Source organism: Odocoileus virginianus, chromosome 16 (assembly GCF_023699985.2).
Source record: "Odocoileus virginianus isolate 20LAN1187 ecotype Illinois chromosome 16, Ovbor_1.2, whole genome shotgun sequence".
Lineage (NCBI taxonomy): Eukaryota > Metazoa > Chordata > Mammalia > Artiodactyla > Cervidae > Odocoileus > Odocoileus virginianus.
This window is the reverse complement of record NC_069689.1, coordinates 56177694-56197766: the sequence shown is the minus strand read 5'-3', so window position 1 is coordinate 56197766 and position 20073 is coordinate 56177694. Positions and strand designations below refer to the sequence as shown.

Below are 20073 nucleotides of genomic sequence, written 5' to 3'. Positions count from 1 at the left end.
GAGGTCAACAGATCAGGAGACAACTGCCTCTGAAAAAATAGTTACACCCAGAGATCCCAAGAGAAGGGGACATGGCAAACCACAGGTGACACAGAGAGACGCCTCAGAGTCAGTCTCGGCAGCGGAGGGAGTGAGGGGAAGTTTGGACGAGAGCCTCCGCTGGGGTTTCCTCAGGAAGTTACAGGTGACGCAGGCAAAGAAGGCTGAGGATTGGCTGGTTTAAATAATCTCAGCTGATGCTGGGCATGTTGGGGGCTGTCCTTAGACACTAGGAGCCTTGCTCCTGGGTGATGAGGGCAGGTAGATAACGATCTGGAGTGGAAGAACCCAGTAAAGGAAGTGGTTGGGGGTACAAGCTCTGGATTGGTCTACATTTGAAAGGCCCACTCCCAGGTGAGTTGCTTACTGTCTCCAGGAACTGGCTAATCCCACAGAAGGGCAATCTCTCCAGGGCCAGCAGGGCCCCAAGATGTCAGAGTATCAGAGAACAACAAACAGAAGATGTGACTAATACAAGAAGCGAGCTGAGTGTTTAGTCGGAAGGAATTCCCCAGAAGATTAGTCCTTCAGTTATTAACAGACACACACACATACACAAACATACACACACAGGAAGCAGCTCCTGGGCCAGGGTTCTTGAAAGAGGTGTTCAGGACTTCCCTGGTGGGGATGTACAAGGCAGTGGGGGTGGAGTACACTTCAGAGATATTTCTAAGGCAGAATCAGTGAAATCTGTGTCTCATTATATGTTGGGGAGGGCAGGACTTGAGAAAAGGATGAGTCAAAATTTAAAACTTTGAAATATTGACACCATTAAGCAAGCGAAAGGACAACCCATGAAGAAAAGATGATATCTGCAAATTATACACCTGCTAAGGGGCTTGTATTCGGAATATGTAAAGAACTCTTACAACCAATAATGACAGATAAATAGGTCAGTTTAAAAATGGGCAAAAAGAGGCTTCCTTGGTGGTCCAGTAGCTAAGACTCCAAGCTTCCAATGTAGTGGGACACAGACTTGATCCCTGGTCAAGGAAGTAGATCCTATATGCTGCAACTAAGACCCAGCATGGGTTTCCCTGAAGGCTCAGATGGTGAAGAATCTGCCTGCAATGCAGGAGACCCAGGTTCAATCCCTGGGTTGGGAAGATGCCCTGCAGAAGGAAATGGCAACCCACTCTATTCTTGCCTGGGAAATCCCATGGACAGAGGAGCCTGGCAGACTACAGTCGATAGCATTGCAAAGAGTTGGATACGACTAAGTGGCTAAAGAACAACAATAAGACCTGGCACAGCCAAACAAATAAATATTAGGGGAAAAAAAATATTAGGGGAAAAAAAGAAAGAGGTGCTCAAAGTACGGCTCTCTGCTTTCTTTCTAGAAGGAGAATGAAAACGTCTTCCTTCTTGTTTCGTTTCAACCAGGACATTAGGAATAGCAACCACCTTCCCAACTGGAAGCTCCCAGTTATAACTCCCAGGGGACCTGGGCTTCTGTTTTCAGAAAAGGATCCCCATGCAGCTGGAACCACAGCTGGGGCGCAATCCTCGTCTCAGGGGAGGGCTGCATGCCTGTCTGCTCCACGCTCACAAAGTGCCTCTCAGAAGGCCTGTGAGTTACCAGGAAGAACCCAACTGCAAGGAGAGGCATTCCTCCCAGGGGTGGGGTGTTGATCATAGTTCTGGGTTCTAGACCACAGAATCCACTCAAGCGAGTTTGAGCAGAAAGGTATTTATGAAGGGTTAAAGGCTTCCCGGTGGCTCAAATGGTAAAGAATCCACCAGCCAATGCAGGAGACCTGGGCTTAATCCCTGGGTTGGGAAGATCTCCTGGAGAAGGGAATGGCAACCCACTCCAGTATTCTTGCCTGGGAAATCCCATGGACAGACGAACCTGGCGTGTACAGTCCATGGGGTCACAAAAAGCAGGACATGATTGAGCACAACACAACAACAGCAACAACAACAACAAAGAAGAAACAAAGCAGCAAAGACAGACCACAGAGTCAGGGGAGGGATGAAGAGACAGACACCAGGATAGGCTCTGGGAAGAACTCCCCAAACAACACACAACTGGGCAGCCATGGAATCTTTGGCTCTTGCATGACCAAGAAGCTTCAGAAGCAGGAAATCTTCCACCACAGGCACCTCTGAGGAGTGGCTTCCTAAATCAGGACGTCCCCAGCAGCCACCAGGTCCACACGGCTTCTCCCACAGCCCCTGGCACATTTTCCTCCCAACATAATTCAACATCACACTCGAGGTCATCTGGTTGGTAAAAAGTAATTCATACCTTGTATACTTGGGGGCAAGGAAGTCAAGAAAATGCCATTTTTAGCTCCAGCCTCTCATTTACAACAGTTACGTGTGTGTCTATTAATCCATGTGTCCACCACACATGGTTTGGTACCTTTCACTGGATCTAGTATATGTTTGTTTGTTTGTTTGTTTAAGATATTTTTTGATGATGAGGACCATTTTAAATTTATTGAATTTGTTACACTATTATTTCTGTGTTAAATTTTGTTTTTTTGGCTGCGAGGCATGTGGGATCTTAGTTCCCTGATCAGGGATTGAACCCACACCCCCTACATTGGAAAGCAAAGTCTTAACCACTGGACTGCTAGGGAAGTCCCTACTGTATGTCTTTAAAGGACTAAGCTTGTTTACTTTTGTTTTTTCCATTTATTTTTATTTGTTGGAGGCTAATTACTTTACAATATTGTAGTGGTTTTTGCCTCTCAGAAGGCTGACATGAATCAGCCATGGATTTACATGTGTTCCCCACATGTTTTTTTTAAATTTATTTATTTTTTAATTTTATTTATTATTTTTTTATGTTTACTTTTTTAAAACTGTGAACAACTGGACAAAATCCTGTCCCTGAATCTCAGTGGCTATGGCCCTACTCCCCACGATCCAGTTTTCCAGATGTTCACGGTCCACTGTCCTGGACATTTAAAGATTGCTGTTTTCTACCTCTGTTGGCATGTACACGGCTTTTTAGAATGTAGACCCAAATATTTGCCCAAACTGCAGCTAAAGATGATAGCTGCTTATCTAGAATGTGCTCGTGTTTCCCAGCTAGACAAGCGATTATTTTTTGCTGGCCAGCTCACGAGGCTTAGCAACTGCTCTTGACCTTTTCTGTTCCCCTGAAATGCATTTTAAAAAATCCCTGTAGGGTGGGAGGATGAGGGGAAGGTATAATTAGGGAGTTTGGGATGGACAGGTATACACTGCTATATTTAAAATGGATAACCAACAAGGGAACTCTGCTCAATGTTATATGGCACGCTGGATGAGAGGGGAGTTTGGGGAAGAATGGACACATGTATTTGTATGGCTGAGTCCCTTTGCTGTCCACCTGAAACTATCACAGCATTGTTATTTGGGTATACTCCAATATAAAAAAAAGTTTAAAGAAAAAAATCCCTGAAACCTGCAAGACACACAGATGAGGAATACCTTGTCTGTATCCTTGGGATTTATTACATCAAGATCTCTGAGTTTACATCCTCAGTCTCCTATGATTTCTTTTTTTTCCCCCATGATTTCTATGTGTAATTTTAGATAAGTCATTTAACTTCCTGAGACAGCAATTTTTTCACCTATAAAACAGGCCTGGTAGCAACTACTTCATAAAGCTGTTAAGAAAAGGAAACAATATATATAAAAACACTGTGCAAACTGAAAAATTATTGACCTGAGCTAGCAAGTAGACTTCATCTCATGAGCCAACTCCCATGAATTTATTAGTGCTGCCTGAAGACCTGGGTTGAGAAGGATTTTGAGGCTGTATGTGAGTTCATTGGGAAACAGCACAACGGATGGGTAGAAATGGCTGTTGTGATCACCAGAGATTGCTGGCATTGGGAGGGTGTCACCTATATAGACGCCACCTATATGACATTACCATTCTGGATGTGTGGGTGCTATAATTACCATCATAATGGCAGAAGTCTTCTTTGGTGGCCTTAAGAAAACCAGCCATGAAAGAAGCAACAGAAAATCACCTGAAAAAGAACGAGGCTTGAAAGATCAAGGGAGGGACTTCCCTGGTGGTCCAGTTGGCTAAGACTCTACACTCCCAGTGCAGGGGACCTGGGTTCCATCCCTGGTCAGGGAACTAGATCCCAGTTTTAAAGATCCCACAGTTAAAGATCTTCAGTGCCACAACTAAGACCTGACACAGCCAAAAAATAAATCAAATTTAGAAAAAGAAAGAAAGAAAAATTAAGTGATTTATTTTGTCGGACTAGGAATCCATTTCCCAAAACAGCAAACTCTGGCAGGGCCTCGGTGTGCTGGGAACAGGGCTGAACAACTTGGTTCCTTCTCACTTTCCTGGGAGCCCCTTCTCATCTGTTACCTGTCACATCTCCAGGCTGGGCCCTCTTCCATTGCCATGACATGGGCTCCCAGATCTATCTTGTCCCCTCCCATGGCTTCACACCCTTCCACGGGTATCTCTGGCTTAGATCTCCCCAGAGTTCTCCACCTGTGTATCCAACTGCTATCCTTACAGGATAGCATGGACCAAAAAAAAATTTTTTAATAAAAACTTTTATTATTTTAGGCCATTGATATTGTGGAAATTTATTTTTCTTTATTTCTTCCTTTATTTATTTATTTTGCCAACTGTGCAGCATGTGGGGTCTGAGTTCCCCGACCAGAGATCAATCTCAAGCCCCTTGCAGTGAAAGCACAGAGACTTAACCATTGCACCACCAGGGAATTCTCTGCAATTTATTTCTTAGAGCAGCTAGTATTATCCTAACTTTCACAGTGGCCAGAATTAAATATTTCCACTTCATTGTCTCAACAGGTATCTCAAATTCAAGAGAATTTAAGGTACAATCATCTTTATCCAACACCTCCAAACTTGCTCTCTTGCTTTCTGTCTCCCCTGTCCTCTGTCAGAACCCTGGTTGTCACCTTGCATTCCTCTCTCTGCTTCCCTCCTGAAATTCAACCAGAGACCAAATCCTGCAGATTCTCTCCTGTCAGTTCTTTCCTCAACTTTCCCACTTGCGCTGCCTTGGTCTATTCACCAATTCTCATCTTTTTCTTGCCCTGACAATTGGGTCAGTCTCTTAGTTGGTCCCTGTCTGCTTCAGCTCTAGTTTATCCATCCATCCATCCAACCATCCATCCAACCAACCATCCATCCATCCACCATTAATTCATCCATTCAACCATGCATCCATTCAATCATCCATCCACTCATCCATCTATCCATCTACCCATCCACTCATCCATCCATCCATCTATCCATCACTCATCCATCCATCCATCTCATCACCCACCCATCTATCCATTCAACGTGCATTTACTAAATGTATTACCCTGCTAAATAGTATAAATACTATAACAAATGAGTCTCTGACAGAGATGATTGGGAGAACCAACATTAATGAAATAGTCCTACTAATGAGTAAATAATTACAGGTGCTATGAAAGAAAATGACAGGTTGTAATGAGAGTATCACACTGGGGCCTTAAACTGGTTGAGCGGGCAAGGAAGCCGTCTCCATGGAGATGACCTTTGAGCTGAGGTCTAAAAGATGGAGGAGGGGCACTGGCAAAGGTGGGGGTTGAGAGGAATAGGACTAAGATCTTCCAAACAGAGGGAACAGTGACTGTGAAGGTTCTGAGGCAGGGAGGAGCAAGACCCATTTGGGAACCTCAAGTCCCATGTGGCACAGGAAGTGTTAGTCGCTCAATGGTGTCTGACTCTGTGACTCCATGGACTGTATGTAGCTCGACAGGCTCCTCTGTCCATGGGCTTCTCCGGGCAAGAATACTGGAATGGGTTGCCATGTTCTACTCCAAGGGGATCTTTCTGATCCAGGGATCAAACCCGGGTCTCCTGCATCGCAGGCAGATTCATTACAATCTGAGCTACTGGGGAAGCCCCTGTGGCACTGGAACCAGTCTTATTTATCATCATATTCCCCAGATCTAACAGAGTATCTGGCACATCATAGGGCTTCAACAGTTTGTGAACGAGCCAATGAATGAATGGATAAGTGAAGCGATGGGTGACAGGACAGATGGGCAAGGCACTAAGCTGAAATTCATGGCATACAACATTCACGATGTACAACCAAGGATTAGAGCTTCAGCCTCGTCCTCTCCCTACTCTGGGTTTGCCCACCTTCAGCCCCTGCTCCACCCTATGTCCGCAGGTGTTTATACCCTGTGTGTAATTGTCTGGTGATTGCCTTCCTCCTCCTTGATGATGAGTTCCACCTGCACTTGTCTTGTTTACCAATGTAGCCCAGCACCCAGTCCACCGCCTGCACAGAGGAAACATTGCATATAAGCATTTAATGAGCTGGTAGGCACAGGAGGCCAACACCAAGAATCAAAGTCATGGGGGCAGGTGAGGGTGGAGTCAGCTGTGAGTAAGACATGAGTCAACTGCCCGAGTCAGTTGGCATGAAAGAGGCTGCAAGCCAAATGGGGCACACACACATGTTGGTGGCACTTAAGAGCCACGTCTGGAGACAAGCCCAGAGCCAGCACAGGTGAGCAAGGACGCAGGTGGAGGCAACACAGGGCAGGCCCGAGTCACCAGCAATGGCACACTTCCAGCTCTTCAAAAGGTTTGGCTTACACCTGATAGGTCATGCCATAGCTGTCAAAACGAAACACCCACATTGGACACTTTACGGCTTCTCTACCACATCGTGGCTCTGCAAGTGTCTGGGCCGAGTTCCTCTGGGACACATGCACTCTCAGGGGAGTTCATTTTTCTATTAGCTTCAGCACCCTGCTGGGCTTCCCAAGTGGCTCAGTGGTAAAGAACCCGCCTGCCAAGGCAGGAGATGCAAGAGACGTGAGTTCAATCCCTGAGTTGGGAAGATCCTATGGAGGAGGAAATGGCAGCCCACTACAGTATTCTTGCCTGGAGAATCCCAGGGACAGAGGAGCCTGGCAGGTTATGGTCCATGGGGTTGCAAAGAGTCAGACAAGAGACACGACTAAGTGACTGAGCGTGCACACACCCTGCTATTGCCCACCCAGTCCCCTTGAAGTAGGATCCAGCAAGAGTGTGTTGGAGGAATGAACAGCTGGCAGAAGACCTGGCAGTCAGACCAGCTGGTGGGGAGGACCCTGAACAAACAGACCTTCTGCCAGGAAATCTAGCAACACAAGGCCCCCAGGATGACTATGAGGTTGTTGTCTGACTGCTTCCTGTTTGCTGCCTTGTAACCAGACTTCCTACAGTTGTCTATTCCTGTCCTCTTGTTTTGACTTACCAGTTTTCAGAATGATCAGCTTCACCATGTCATCTTGTCCTTTTAGCTCCCAGTTTCTGCAAGAGCTAAATTGAATCTTTCTGTATTTATTCATTAAACATTTGCTTAGTTCCTATTACGTGCTAGATACTAAATTTTCAGACTCAAGATTCTGAAGGGTCTGGTAGGAACAACAGCCAAAGAATAAAAATGCAGGACTTTCCTGGTGGTCCAGGGGTTAAGAATCTGCCTGCCAATGCAGGGAACATAGGTTGATTCCTGGTCTGGGAGGATCCCACAGGCCTCGGAGCAACTAAGCCCATGTGCTACTACTACTGGGCCTGCGCACCTAGAGCTGGTTCTTGGTAGCAAGAGAAGCCACCACAATGAGAAGCCTATGCACCCCAACTAGAGAGTAGCCTCTGCTCACCACAACTAGAGAAAGCCTGCTTGAAGCAATGAAGACCCAATGTAGCCAAAAATAAATTTTAAAAAATTATTTTTAATTTAAAATAAACACATAAGATGCCTCATTAGCACAGTATGTAGTGCATCAGTCTCATAAAATAAACATGCACAATCCTGGGTGATAAGACAACAAAGCACCCAGGGGCCACTGGGAACAGATACCCAAATCAAAATAATAGATGGTTTAATCTTTAGTGCTTTTTCTGACTTAATTTCCTCATATATAAGAATGACTAAAGAACCAGAATTGGAGGAATCTGGGTCAGAGATGCCACTCACTAATTGATTCCCACACACCCAGCCGTGGTGTGGCCCTTCAGACCATCTGGGAACAAACACCAACCATGCATCCTTCAGGTTTCCAAGGCTCGAGCCTAGGGAGTTCACCTCGGGGCCAGCTATTACACACTTTGTGTGTGGCCACCCCTCCTCAGCTGCCCGAAGGCCTCAATCCTTGGGCCTCATGGCTCTCTGCCAGAGAGACCAACTGTCCCAGTTTCCCCAGGACTAGTTCCATTTTAGCATCATCCCAGGAAGCCCTTCAGTCCCAGGTAAACAGGAGAGCTGATCACCATCCTGCAGTCTGTACCCTTTGCCATATGTGCTGGTCTGCACACTTGGGTCAGGGCTGCAGGTCTGGGGCTCATGGAGGGAGAGGCGGTCCCTGGCGCACTTGGAGGGACCTCGGTGTCAGCATCTGCCCTTCTGATGTGGCGCCCTGCCAGCCCCAGCTCCCAGGCCCCAGGCTGTTCCAACCTGCTGCCTGCTGACTCAGCCACACCTCAGCTGCTGAGTCAGTCCCCAGGGAGGCAGAAAGGGCAGGTCTGAGCTCCATGAGGGAGGACGGAGACCCTGCTGCTCTCATTCATTCCTCCGTCCTCTGTCTTAGCAGCTAGCAGAGTGTTCCAGGCCACAGTGGCCAAGGATGGATGCGCTCAGAGTAGCCTGGGTCTGTCCATTCAGTGAGGCGTAGGGGACACCCTTGACCCAGGCCTCATGACCCTTTACTCAGGTCACCTCTGTTACGACTGCACATAGGACGTCCAGACCTGAGAATCAGCCTAGAGCACCCACATTGCCTGGAATCCAGCCCTTCTCATTTTCCTACTCCATGGGGACGCTTTAGAGCCGCCGTTAGGCAGCTTTAGGACCCCTGGCCGTTACCCGACAGCCCTCTGCCCCTTCCTTCCCCAAGGTGCCTTGCCTTGCTCCTGCCAGCTCCTTCCCACGGCTCAGAGCCAGGGCAGCCACCTCCTGGGCTCAACTCCAGGGTGCTGGCTTCCCAGTCGCCCACAGTCTGCAGCCTGGCAGCTGCCTGGACTAGGATCCTGTGTTTTACCCTGCACCTCCCCTGGGAAATCTCAATGTTGAGTTTTCTGAACCTCTGAGTTGGCAGCTCCCTGGGACCATCCCACCCTACCCAGCTGTCCTCTGGGTCAGAGTCAGGCAGCTGATGAGGTGACAATGAGGCACCCAGGGAAGTGTCAACCTTCCTCTTTTCCTTCCCAATCAACACTCTCACCACCAGCTGGCGGCTGGGTCCCCTGAGAGCTGTGAGGAGGGTGTGGGAGGAGTGGGGGCTATTTCTAGACTAACCACCTCAGTGCTGAAAGGAGCCCGGCCTCCCACCTGTGCAGGGAAGCCATCTTGCTGCTTTCTGCAGAGAAGTCGCCTGTAGCCTTGGCTTAAATCTACCTGGTGGGACGTATCTAGTGTCCCATTTCCGGTGTCTAGGGACTGGTTGGGTAGTGCCCAACGTTAGGAAGAAGGAAACATGCTTCTCTCTTAAAAGGAAAGCAGCCCCTTTGTGTACAGACGGATTCCAGGGTTGAACTTTTAGATGAGCTGAGAGGGCACTCTTGTGTTTGGAGTAAGAACTCTCCTGAAGTACATGTTGTCACTGTTTAGTCACTCAGTTGTGTCCAAATCCTTGCGACCCCATGGGCTGTCTGTCACCCGCCAGACTCCTCTGTCCATGTAATTTCCCAGGCAAGAATCCTGGAGTGGGTTGCCATGCCCTCCTCCAGGGAATCTTCCTGACCCAGGGATCAAACCCATATCTCCTGTGTCTCCTGCATTGGCAGGCGGGTTCTTTAACCAGTCCAGCCATCAGGTAGCACTGGGGCTGTTTCTCCATAAGCCTGTGGGACCAAGGGAAGAAACCTGGGCAGATGGAGTCTGTCTATCAGGATGACCTGAGGCTTTTCAAACAGACTCCCAGTGCTGGGATGGGGCCCAGGGGCAGGGGTGGGGGTTTCAGGTTTTCTTGGAACAACTACTGGTGAGTGCAAGCTGGATCAGCAGGACCTGCAGCACAGAGAATCTGGATTTGATCAGGCTGAGAAAGAGCAAAGTTCTGAGAGCTCAGGATTCAGGCAGCTGCCGGCCTGAGCAGGAAACATGGGCAAAGTGCACAGAGAGCCTTCGAGAGGCCCCACAAATGGGGTGAGTGCATGGGGCCTGTTGTAATTGGGCTCTGGCCCTGGTCCAGGCCTCTGCTGCTCCCTAAGATTTCTTTCTTGGTCCAGACACAGAAGCCATTTCCTTGAGTAACTGATCACATCTTCCTCTCCCCACCAGGGAACTCCTTCTGTCTGGACTCTTGTGTCCTTGTCCATTCAGATGGGGACCCTGTCCTGTCCTGCTAGTTGGTCCTGCTCAGTGATGGTCTCTCCTTTGGGCCTAGTCTCTCCCCTTGTTCTAGGGGCCCATGCACTGACGAGCCAAGTCTGTGATCCAAACTAGTGCTTCTCAAAGTATATGATGCATACAAATCCTCTGGAGATCTTTTCTTTTTTAAAAATTAATTTTTTGTCTGTATCCGGTCTTAGTTATGGCATGAAGGATCTTCAATCTTTGTTGCAGCATATGGAATCTCTTAGTTGCAGCATGTGGGATCTAGTTCCTTGACCACAGATCAAACCTGGGCCACCTGCACTGGGAACTCAGAGTCTTAGCCACTGGACCACCAGAGAAGTTCCTGTGTCTGTTTTTAACATAAATATGACCTCAACATAGTAGTGTTCTGTGACTTGCCTTTTCACTTAATATATTACTGAAATACTTTCCTAAATCTTTGGTTTTATTCACTTAAAATCTACAGGCAGTTTACAGACTGTCTGTAAACAATATTCAACTGAACAGTTATTGAAACTCACTTAGCATTTCTTTGCTGTTATTCCTGATTTTATTTTTTAAATTACACAAGCAGTATGTGAATGCATTCAAAGTGTAAAAAATTCAAAGTACGAAGAAAAAGGAAAAATCTCAGTCTCCTTCCTTCCTTCCCCACCCATATTTCCCCTGTCTAGCAACACCTGCTAGTGACCGTCTTTTGTATGCATTGACATGTATGTACATATTTATTTAGATAGAATCACACTGTATCTATTGTTATGCAACTTGCTCTGGTCATATACACACAAGTCAAAAGGGCCTTTACCAGCCTTGAATTGCCTTTACCTTTTACCAGATTTAGAAAAAGGCACTCCTTCCTCAGATAAAATATTTTTGTTAGGGTATTAACTGCACAAGCTGATCAGCTCTGCCAAGGGTACAAAGAGGTCTGGTTATCCCCAGCATCCACACTCTCACCCATATAACCTGAAATCCCTGGACACAGGGTACCTGGGCCTCCAAACAGCGCACCCTCCATTTCCACATGAGGAGTGGGTATGAACCTTCAGACTCAGAGTTGGGCAGGAGGCAGGAATTGGTGCAGCAGGTGAACAAGAAGAGACTGCAATGGGCTCTCTTGTGTGTTGGTCAACCTGGAGATGCTTTATCGACTGAGCTACTCGGGAAGCCCCTCAACCTGGAGATGAACTTAATCGTATTCCACAGCTGCATAGTCACCCACAGGATGGCTGTACAAAATTTAGTCAGCTGTTCCCTTATTGACAGATAATTAGGTGGTTTCATTTTTTTATATTTATTGTTTACAATTTCTTTATTGAACTGAAAGGTGCTTTCCTGGTGGCTCAGATGGTAAAGAATCTGCCTGCAATGCAGGAGACCTAGGTTTGATCCCTGAGTCGGGAAGATCCCCTGGAGAAGGGAATAGTACCCAGTCCAGTATTCTTGCCTGAGAAATCCCAGAGGAGCCTGGTGGGCTACAGTCCATGGGGTCACAAAGAGTTGGACACAACTGAGCAACTAACACTCATTGGACTGTGGTGGGTCTTACGTTACGGCATGTAGGATCTTCTATCATCCTTGTGGTATGTGAAATCTTAATTGAGGCATGGGGGATCTAGTTCCCTGACCAGGAATGGAACCTGCGTTGGAAGCACCGAGTCTTAGCGACTGGACCACCAGGGAAGTCCTGCATTTTAAATTTTGAAGACTATGGTGTTCTGGTATTGTGGAGGCCCCAAACTGCACGATTGAGAGTCTTGGTTATGTCCTTTTCCAGCTTTACATATTATGAAAGCAATTTCCTAATTTTGTAGGCAAGACATAGTCTCTCACTATTATTTGCATTTCTTCGCTTCCTGGTTAGGTTACCTGTGTTTACAGCTTTGCTGGCCAGTTCCTTCTAGTTGCTTGCTAATTGTCTGCAGGCTACTCATTCATCTATTGCAAAAGGCCACATAATTTTAGCCATGATTGCATTAGATAACTAATTAGACATCATTTATAACTACTGTTTACCGAATGTTTTTGTGCCAGACACTGTGCCAAGCACTTTGCATAAATTCTTTTTACATTTAATCGATGTAGTGAAGAAAATGGAATTATCTTCACTTTGAAGATAAGGAATTGAAGTTCAGGGAACTTAACTTACCTCACATCACTCACCTGGTACATGAAGGAGCCACAATTTAAGTCCAGCACCGAGTGCCCAGTGTTCTAATCACTGAGCTCCTTTTTGGCCAGGGTATCTTGTAACTTTAACACTCTGTGATTTATTGACCAATTCATTTGACAAACATATACTGAGTTTGGGGCTTACAAGGTGGCACTAGTGGTAAAGAATCTGCCTGCCCATGCAAGAGACTTAAGAGACATGAAAAAAAAAAGACATGAGTTCGGTCGCTGGGTGGGGAATATTCTCTGGAGGAGGAAATAGCAACCCATTCCAGTAATCTTGCCTGGGAAACCCCTTGGACAGAGGAGCCTGGCAGGTTACAGTCCAGGGTGTCACAGTCAGACAAGACTGAAGCAACTTAACAAGTACAAGCACAATATTGAGGGCACACAAAGGGACAAACACACATCTACCTGGTACCCAGGCACCAGAGGGGTTGCCAGGTGCTACCTCTCAGGACAACACCCATAGTGCTGAGTGAAGGCTGTGCTGCAGGCAGATAAGGGATCAGGGCATCCAAAGTTACTGGAACCTGGATCAGTAGCTGAATGGAACAGGCCAGGAGGATAAGAGCTGTGTAAGGTTCTGTGACCTGGCAGGACTAGGACCAAAAACAGGTAAGCTAACTTCACGATCCTTCCTCCCTCCCACCTTCTGCCAGGGTTTCCCAAGAACCGACCCCAGATGGAAGCCGAAAGACAAGGATGCTCTCTGAGGCCATCTATGTGGGTCAGCTTCTCAGGGCACAGAGTTGGGGGTAAATAGGAAAAAAGTGTATCATAAGAGGCAGTCAGAAAACAAAAATAGGAAAGAAAACTGTCCAGCATCATCAATGGTGGGTTCTCAGCAATGGCTGGGCATCCAGTTGTCTTGCTCACTGAAGAGGACACACGGTAGAAGTGGCCAGGAGTGGGGCCTCTTGGCCCAGGGTCCGGCCAGGGCAGGTCACTGATGCATGAGAGAAAACAGGTTCTGATGGCTGTCACAGGAATTACTGAGAGGTCTTTTAAATGATTATTTTATAATAGTTTTAATTTCTTTTTAAAATAATTTTTTGGAGTATAGTTGCTTTACAATGTTGTGTTAGAATAATTTTTAGATTTATAGAAAAGTTATAAAGATAGGATGGAGCACCCAGTTTCCCCTACTATCAACTACTTACTGTACATTTGTCACAATTAGTGAACCAACACCGGTACCTTATTATTAACTGTAGTTCATAAATACCTTACTGAGATTTCAGTGTTGTTATTTGCTAAGTCGTGTCTGACTCTTGTGACCCTATGAACTACATGTAGCCTGCCAGGCTCCTCTGTCCACAGGATTTCCCAGGCAAGAATATTGGAGTGGGCTGCCATTTCCTTCTCCAGGGGATCTTCTCGACCCAGGGATCAAACTCACATCTCCTTCATCTCCTGCATTGCAGGTGGATTCTTTACCACTGAGCCACTTGGGAAGCCCAGTGGTTATATTCAGGTGAGAAATAACAAGGGGGTTGTACAGGACAGTAGGGGTGCAGTATTTCTAAGGAAGAAATCTGTGAAATCTGTGACTCATTAGATGTTGGGGAAAGGAAGACTTAAGAAAAGGATGAGTCAAAATTTAAAACTTTAAAATGTTGCCATTATTAAGCAAGTGAAAGGACAATCCATAAAGGGGAGATTATATCTGCAAATTATGTACCTGGTAAGGGGTTTATATTCAGAATATGTAAAGAACTCTCACAGCCAACAATGAAAAGATCAATAACTCAGTTTAAAAATGGAAATGGATCTGAGCAGACTCTTTTTCAAAGTTGAGATACAAATGACCAATACATGGAATGATGCTCAGTAGCCACTAGGAAATGTAAATCAAAACCACAAGATATCACTTCATACTCACCAGGATAGTTACAATCAAGAAGATATGTGTTGTCAGGACTTCGCTGGTAGTCCAGTGGTGAGGCCTCCGCACTTCCATTGTCTGGGGCTCAAGGTTGATCCCTGGTCAGGGAATTACGACTGCACATGATGCCTAGTGTGGCCAAATAATAATAACATTGTCAAGGGTGTGGAGAAAGTGAAACTCACTCTTTGCTGATGGGAGTATAAAATGGTATAGCCCCTCTGAAAACAGTCTAGTACTTCTTCAAATGACTAGACAATAGAGTTACCATAATTCCACTCTTAGGTATATACTCAAGAGAAATGAACACATATGCCTCCACAAAAACTTGTATACAAATGCTCAGAGAAGCACCATTCAGAGTAGGCAAAATGTGGAAACAACTCAAATATCCATGAACTGATAGATTAATAAAATGAGGTATGTCCATATAATGAAATATGATTCAGTAACAAAAAAGACTATAAAGCATTGCTACAATACAGATGAACCTCAAAAATACCACGCTAAGTGAAAGAAGCCAGTCATAGAAGGCCGTGTATTGTGTGAATCCATATTTATGACTAAAATAGGCAGATCTATAGGGACACAAAATAAGTCATTATATAGGATTGGGGGGGGGGGGAAGACTGTTAATGGGTAGAGGGTTTTTTTGGAGGGTGATAAAATGTTCTACAATTGATTATGGTGATATCAGTACTACTCTGTGAATATACTGAAAACTACTGAATTGTACCCTTTTAAAAAACTGAACTATAGTTGATCTACAATATTGTGTTAGGGTCAGGTGTACAGCAAAGTGATTTAGTTATATATATTATAACTGAGTGTATAATATATATAACATTTCCATCGTAGGTTATTACAAGGTATTGAATAAAGTTCCCTGTGCTATACCGTAAATCTTTTTCTTTTTTTTTTTTTAGTTCTACCAGTTTAATGCTACCAACCCATCTCCCTCCACCCTCATGCACACGTGCTCAATCATGTAACCCCATGGACTGCAGCCTGCCAGGCTCCTCTGTCCATGGACTTTTCCAGGCAAGAATACTGGAGTGGGTTGCCATTTCCTTCTCCATGTAAATCTTTTTTATCTATTTTATATATAGTCACGTTATCTGTTGATCCCATACTCCTAACTGATCCCTCCCCCTCTTCCCCTTTCATCAATTTGTTTTCTACATCTGTGAGTCTGTTTCTGTTTTATAAATAAGTTCATTTGTATTATTTTTTAGATTCCACATATAAGTGATATCATATAATATTTGTCTTTCTTTGAATTGTGTCCTTTCAATGGGTGAATTCTATGGCATGTGTATTAAACCTCAAAGGTTTTCTTAAAAAAATTTTATGAAGACAGGAAAAGGATGAGGTTTAGCTTTAATTACTGAAAATGAGGTGTCACCATTGGTCAAAACTGAGACCAAAGGAGGTAAGAATGTGTTTGGGGGAAGAAAATGAACTTTGGACATAGCGAATGCCTCTGATGAGCAGACACTAGCTCTCGAAGTCTGGAGCACAGGAAAGAGGAAGGACTGAAGACAATAAAGCAAATTATCATTTTCTGAGCATCTATTAAGTGCCTGTGCTATAAACGCTGGTTTATGTACACCCTGCCAGTAAGTTTTATGCAACCATGTCAATGAGAGGGGGGCCTTTAGCTCTCTTTCTTCCTGCTACATCCTGGTACTTAACAACATAGGCTGGCAGAAAGTCAGCATGCAATGTTCACTGGATGGATACAAATGCAGTAGCTTTTAAACTACATAACAACCCTCTGAGGTAGGTTTTTGCTCATTTTACATGATTTGCACAAGACCACAAAGCTAATCAGCCTCCCTGGTGGTTCAGATGGTAAAGAATCTGCCTGCAATATTGGGGACCTATGTTCGATCCCTGGGTTGGAAAGATCCCTTGGAAAAGGGAATGGTTACTCACTCCAGTATTCTTTCCTGGAGAATTCCACGCACAGAGGAGCCTGGTGGGCTACAGTCTATGGGGTTGCAAAGAGTCGGACATGAACACTTTCACTTTCATAAAGCTGATTAGGGGCAGCGATCTATCTGAATTCCAAATCACTATGCAATGCTGTCATCTCTCAGTACAGACTTGGGACACAGAAGAGTAAACAGGCCACAGAAACCAATTTCTGTAAATTCATAACAAATATACATGAATACCCAACTGTGTTAGGTGCCAAGGTTAATACAGTGATACACTGGGCAAGGAGTGTAATGAAATTTAAGACAAAATCCCTATGAACTTGCTCATGTTCTTGCCAGTTCACAAAGATTCTTCACAAATATTACTGTAAAAAAAGTGAAAAACTGCAAGAGTTAGTCACTCAGTCATGTCAGACTCTTTGTGACCCCATGGACTGTAGCCTACCAGGCTCCTCTGTCCATGGGATTTTCCAGGCAAGAATAATGGAGTGGCTAGTCATTCCCTTCTCCAGGGGATCTTCCCAACCCAGGTCTCTTGCATTGCAGGCAGATTCTTTACTGCTTGAATGGCCAGAGAAGCCCCAGTCCTCTACATAAACACAAGTTTCATTCCAAGAGTGAGTTGGTTAAGTCCAATATTTTGAAAGTCCAACAAAGTTAGCCTAGGTACCCAACTAATACAATTGGCTATATAATACTGTACAGTAATAGGTTTATAGTATTTTTCAGGCAAATACTACAACAAACAAACACAAAAAATAAAGAAAACATTTTGAATCTTACAGTACAGCACCTTGGAAAGTACAGTATAACAGCTGGCACATGGGGCTGTCATGCACATTCACATCTTTGAAAGTTGCAACTTAAAGGTTCACATGTAGGAGACTTACTGTGTTGCGTTAACTGCCCCCCCCCAATCCCCAATAAGAAAATTTTATCACCACTCCCATCAGGTTTCTACTGTCCACCAAAGTGATAACTCTCCAAGGTGAATTCCATGTCACTAAATGCAACAGTCAATTCTCAGTCCTCTTCATACTTGAACGACCAGTAGCTTTTGACCCTCCCTATGTGACAGTGTTTCATTTGGCTTCCAGGACACCAAACTCTGTTTTCCTTCATCCTCTGATTCCTCCTTCTTGGTCTCCCCTGTGAATTCCTACATTTCTCTGTGAACTCTGAGTTCTCAGAACCCCCAGGGCTCAGTCCTTGGTCTTCTGAGTACTCATTTCCTGATCTACCTCCAGGCTTTAAGTGCCATTTATGATAATGACTCCCTAACCTGTATCCCTCCGACACCTGTGCCACAAACTCCAGGGTTATACATCCAACTGCCTGCCTGATGTCTCCACTGGGATGTGTAGACAGAATCTCCAGTGCGGTGTGTGCAAGAAGAATCTCCTGATCTCCCTTCTGGCTCCCTCTGTCAGTTACACAAGCCCCAAACCTGGATATTACCTTTACCTCTTCTCTCTCCCACCCTCCATCCCAGTTATGAGGAAATTGTTGGTTCTACCTTCAGATTATACCCTGAATCTGACCACTTCTCACCGCTTCCACTGTTACCTGGTCCAAGTAACCACTATCTCTCACATGGATGCTAATGTGGAGCGTGCGTGCGTGCTTGGTGGCTTCATTCATGTCTGACTCTTTGCGATCCCATGGACTGCAACCCGCCAGGCTCCTCTGTCCATGGGCTTCTCCAGGCAAGAATACTGGAGTGGGTTGCCATGCCCTTCTCCAGGGGATTTTCCCTATCTAGGGGCTGAATCTGCATTTCCTGTGTGTCGTGCATTGCAGGTGAATTCTTTACCACTGAACCACGGGGGAAGATGTGGATGCCAACACTCTGTCCTAAAAGATCCTGTTTCTATACTTTTTGCCATGTTGGTCTACTCTCAACACGACAGGCAGAATGATCCTACAAAATCTAAGTCAGATCATGTGACTTTTCTGCTCCAAACCTTGCATTGGCTGCACTTCCACCTTTCACTCAAGTCAAAGGCCATGGCCCCCAAAGTTCTATGTGAGCAAGTCCTCCCAACCTCTCTAACTTCCTTTCCTACTCTCCCCAGCTCACCTGGCTTCAGGGTCACTTTCCTTGCCATTCCTTACCCATGTTCTAGCAGTTCTGTTATGGGGAACACTGACTGAAACCACCCCTCCTATCCAGGCACCACAGTAACCACATGCATGAATTATTTCATGACAGGAGGTCCTGCTAAGAAACACAGAACAAGCCACCAGCAAACCAGAAGAATTCGGGAAAGGTCAAAAGGAGATGCCACATGTCCTGCCAACCTCCCAGAGTCCTCCGCTGGAATCCATCTTGGCTGAGTGATGCACCCGCCACCGGAAGGACCCTGAGTCACCAAATACAGGCCAAGCAAAATGACTGACCAGAGGCAACTCAGAATCTAACTCCATCACCATAAAACCCGAGACCGTGAGCCACATAGCAGAGCTGGTCTCCTCGGTTCCCTCACCCTGCTGCTTTCTACCTGGGCACCCCTTCCAACAGTCTTTAGCTTTGTCAGCCTGTGTGTCTCCTCCAACAATTCATTTCCGAGTGTTAAAGAGCCCACTCTCGGGGCCCTGGAAGGGGGTCCCCATTCCTGCAACAATTCTCTCAGTCTGGAATGTTCTTCTCCCAGGTTTTCATGACTATATCTTCATCTCTTACAATTCTGTTCAAACCTCACTTTCTCAGTGAAGCCCACCTTAACAACCCTGTTGAACAGGGTGATCCACCCTCCCCCAACCACCACCCTGCTCTACTTTTTCTTCAATCTGTACTACTTACCATCTTCTTACTCACAACAAAAAGACCTAACCGTGTTTTATATTTATATTTCCCCAATGAGAATGAAGAACCTATAAAAGGAGTAATCTTTGCTGAGGTTTCCCAAACTCGTTAAAAAACTGAGACCCAAGGAGGTTACCAGTACTGATCAAGGTCACTGAGTGACCCATCTGATTAGGAATCTGAATCCTGGCCAAAATCTTAAGTTCTTTCCATATAGTTCTTCCACCTGGTGACAAGAAGGCAGTGAACAGCTGAAAGTACTCCAGGTGGCCCAGGCTGCAAAATTATTCCTAGTATTGGAAGAAACCACCAAATTGTTCTAATTCACCATTTCCTCTCTTTTTTATAGTTCTTGTTCTATGATGCTTTCCTATTTCCCACTAAGTCAAGGACTCAACGTGGCTTTGAGGATCTGTCAAATAACTGACCCTAAAACGGTCTCTAGTCTCTATTATAACCTGATCTCCAGGTCTGCATTATCAGGGATGATGACCTTGGGCAAAATCCTCTTGTGCTGGGTGAGTCCATTGTTTGTATGTATGTTTTTACAATTAAATTTGAATGCGTTTTAAATCAACATTCCTGGGCAAGTCCCCCTTCTAATGCTCACAGGAGGTTTAACTTTACAGGATGTTCCTTACCTTGCCCCTAAAGCATCTGTCTGTAACCTCACAACCTTTCACATTCTGTTCTTCCAACCCCACAGTGCATTTTCCAGCTTCTTTAGGAGAGCAAGAAAATGTTTCTCCAGGTTGCCAGCAGGCTGAGCCTTACACACTCTCAGTGCCAAAAACCAATGCCACCTCCTCCTTGAAAACTTTCTGGCCCCTATCTCTCCTCTATAACTAACCTCTTCTTATCCCAAAGGCCTATTGCAAAATACCTTAGTCAGTCACATCAATCTCTCTCTCC

At 45.4% G+C, this 20073-nt stretch overlaps 1 long non-coding RNA gene across 1 annotated transcript; it reads left to right on the top strand.

Annotated features, from left to right (window-relative positions):
- Positions 1-39: 39 nt before the first annotated feature.
- LOC139038749 (uncharacterized) lies at positions 40-19738 on the top strand. Its single transcript, XR_011491902.1, has 2 exons — positions 40-184; positions 18568-19738. It is a non-coding gene; the product is annotated as an uncharacterized lncRNA (long non-coding RNA).
- Positions 19739-20073: the final 335 nt, after the last annotated feature.